The sequence below is a fragment of the Grammomys surdaster genome, unplaced genomic scaffold, assembly GCF_004785775.1.
Source record: "Grammomys surdaster isolate TR1022 unplaced genomic scaffold, NIH_TR_1.0 313, whole genome shotgun sequence".
In the NCBI taxonomy this organism is placed as follows: domain Eukaryota; kingdom Metazoa; phylum Chordata; class Mammalia; order Rodentia; family Muridae; genus Grammomys; species Grammomys surdaster.
In genome coordinates, this window is record NW_021604732.1 from 922,952 (window position 1) to 926,586 (window position 3,635).

Genomic DNA, 3,635 nt, shown 5'->3' on the forward strand with positions numbered 1-3,635 from the left:
GATTCGAAGCTGGGATGTATAAGGCTCTGGACCAAAGAGCTTCTTGTTTTAGTTTCAGAATCTTGGACAACATCGCACAAAGGGCCAGAGGGTTGGCAGTCTATGCAAACCCTTGAGAAAGTGTACAGGTTGTACCATAAGAATGGGCTTCTGTAGTCCAAAGGATCTGATGCCAGACTCTCTTCTTTCTCTGCGTTGGCACTTGTTAACGTCCTTCGTGCCCTCAATTATTTCAAGATTCTTTTCAGAGGAGAAAGCTGCAGGAAGATTTTTTGAATATCCTAAGAGGAAACATTGTCCTTGTGTCTGCATTCTCAATGAGTTCCAGGGTTGTTTCTCTGGGGGGATGGTGGAAGCTGTACTCTCTGTCTCCACCCCTCTCTGTCTCCGTCTGTCCACCTGACACCACACCCTGCAGTAGCTGCATGTCCTCCATCATGCATGTTCATATCTAAAGAGACAGGGAGAACATCTTGTGCAAGCATTATTTGTCTATTTAAAGACTGAGAATGACTCAGGACTCTAACTCTTATGTGCTCAACAAGTTACGGGCTAAATGCATATTCAACAAAGAAAAACTAGAGAATAGAGGTAACAAAAGAATAAAGTTTGCTTGCTGTACAAAGAGTTTTTTTTTTTTTTTTTTTTTTAAATAAGGTATTAGCTTTTTCTTCTTTTGTGATTTCAAGACAGGGTTTCTCTGTGTAGCTCTGGCTGTCCTGGAACTCACTCTCTAGACCAGGCCTCAAACTCAGAGATCTGCCTGCCTCTGCCTCCCAAGTGTTGGGATTAAAGGTGTGTGCTACCTCTGCCTAGAAAAATAAAATATTAACTTTTAAAAATTAAAAGGGTAATTTATATATAGCAAAAAAAAATTTTAAACACTTCAAAAGAGCCTGAAATACAGAGTGGAGTCCCTTGTCACCAGATTGCCAATATAGTTCAGTTGAGATAGGGAATTCCACAGATTTTATGACTGTACAATAAATATGTCTCAATTTATATTAACTTAAAACTCATGAGGGAGGATGCCACAAACTCCTTGGTGCCTTATTTTATCACTGAAACATTTCACTTATAGATTGGCGGCTGAGCTACCAAACTAGTGCAGAGCTCAGAAACAAAGAAAACCATCTTGAGTCTCCCCAGAGTGTGTCCAGCTAGGCAGACATTGGTGACATTTCCAGCTTTACATGGTTCAGTGGCCGTGACCTTGATTGATGCGGGATGACTGCAGTCCATCTCATGTGAACATCCTCCTGGACCCAGCTCAGTTCTTCTCCCATGTCTCCTCCTGGAGGCATACTTGGCTTTGTTTCCAGTGTTTACAGGGGGGACGATTTTGTTTCTTGGCTAGGAGTTGCTTGATGCTGAGAATCCTGTGAAATGAAATGGTAAAGGTTGGAACCAAAGGCACACACCGTGTTGATAGAGAAAGGGAGCCTCTTCTTACGTTAAAACCTGATATGATTCAGGTACCTTCCTGTGGTAGAACATATAGAAGGTGTCTTTAGAATGACAAACATTACTCATGCACTCTTGCAAATTATGGATGCTGTCCTGATACGTGGGTATCTCTGAAACACACATTGAAGCCTGAAGCGCATCAGAAATAAAATGGACACAGCACTGCTGGGAAACGATACTTCATTATTCAGGAATCTGTCATGTTTATGTATTTATGTTATCTTTGTGGAAGAAAGTGACAAGTTAATTAATTTGTCGTCTCTCTAACCAAGCATTCCCACTGCGCAAATCCTCTCGGCATGTTGAATTGCTGTCCTCTTGATGCCAGCAGTGGACTAAGTCCCATGCCTTCGTGACAAGTGGATTCAGTCATAATCTAAGGGGCTCATGGGAGTGAAGAGCTTTTTCTTGAGGCCTGAGTGGTATTGGTCTTGAGAGCAGCAGGTGCTTAGAGAATGGGTCTTGCCGTTACTACCGAACAGTGGCAGTTAAGAGTGTCCTTGTGTTCTTTAATCTTTATTTTTATTTTATTTATATGTGTGTGTGTCTGTGTGTTTATGTGTCTGTGTGACTGTATGCATGTATGTGTATTTGGGTGCTGCTGAAGGCTAGAAGGTGGAATCAGGTTTCCTGGTGGTGGAATTAGAGGTGGTTGGGGCTGCCCAATGTGAGTGCTGGGATCTGGACAGCAGTCCTGTGGATGAGCAGGAAGTACTTTTAACTGCTGAGCCATCTCTCCAATTGCCCCATGTTCTTTAATAAGCATGTTAGTGACAAAGGCCTTCTAAAGGGTGAGGTCCAGAGCAGGTATCCCTCCTGCCTAGGTCTGCGAGTGTGAGTGTACATTGCTAATGACTGTATTGCATATGGAATCACACCTATAAGCTGATAATGGTTTCTACTTTGAGTGACTAGTGATTTTTTCCCATGAATTCTCTTGCCCTGATTCAGTGCGAGTACCACCTCTGGCTCAGACCTCATGTGTAGCAGGATAATTTCTTGCTATTGCTACATTATTTGCAATAAACTCGGTAATTGGAGAGGTGCTCATGTGGGAGGAATGAAGGGAGAAAAGGAAAGGAAGAGGAGCTAGCAGTGGGAGGAGAGAGGTAGCAGCCATGGAAAACTACAGGTGGATCAAGAGCAGTCCTGGGTAAGAATTTATATCTAAGGTTAGGTATTGGGTAACAACTCTAATTATATGGGCATCTTGTTAATTGAGTATTTCAAAATATATAAATATTGGATAATCTTTAAGCATTAAGAGTCTCATTTCTACCAGATGCTACGGTCATAGCGGGATGGTCTGGGCTCAGCCAAGTATTTTGGACAGCGTGGTGGATTGGCAGAGCCAGCCACCATGCTGGTGTCTTGTGGGTGCCAGGGCTGGTGTTTCTAAATGGCTGGAGCCTCAGGAAAATGGCAAATGCCTGGGAACAGCTGTCCCAGGCCACAGTTTTAAAATTTTGTACATAACAAGTGGCACCTAATATGGGGCTTGAACCCACAACCCTGAGATTAAGAGTCTCACGCTCTACCAACTGAGCTAGTCAGGCTGCGGTCAGAGCCAAGAACCTGTGGGAACATCCTGGACCAGGTGCCATTTTTTAAATATTACCTGTAGCACTCATGAATCCCACACTTCAGGGTTAAGGCTGAGTGAGTACACCGGGGACCGCGAGAGTACCACTGTAGAGAAGACATGCTAGTAAATGTGCCAGGTAAAAATTTAGTACTTTGACAGTTTGTGATGGGCAGCGGTGACAAGGGCACGGAGAGCATGATGGGAAAACCAGGCTCAGGCGCCAGCTATGAAGCTTCAGGTCACATTTTCTCCACCAGGTGGCATGTTGTGAGGGAAGATGTTAATGCCAAGTTGACAGAATCGCTGGAGTGGGAAGCCTCACCTGAGATAGCAGCCTGGATAAAAATCTCCTCCCTCCCCGCCCTGCCCCATCCCCTCAAGTTTGGCCTTCCTGCTCACTGCTGAACTAATTTATTTCTCTGCTGTTCATTCATTCGCTGATGTCACAACCAGAATTTTCAGGTTTTCCAGATTAACAGGACTAGTGGTTCTCCAGGAAACCTTCTAGCTTGGAACTGCTGAGGTATCCTACCCTGTTGCCTGAGCAACTTCGGGCCTTTTCAGTGTGAGTCAGCCATTGTGG

The 3,635-nt window shown here is 44.1% G+C and overlaps 1 non-coding gene across 1 annotated transcript; it reads right to left on the bottom strand.

Moving 5' to 3' along the window:
- Positions 1–2,950: 2,950 nt before the first annotated feature.
- Trnak-cuu lies at positions 2,951–3,023 on the bottom strand. Its single transcript has one exon. It is a non-coding gene; the product is annotated as a tRNA-Lys (tRNA).
- Between the last annotated feature and the right edge of the window lie 612 nt (positions 3,024–3,635).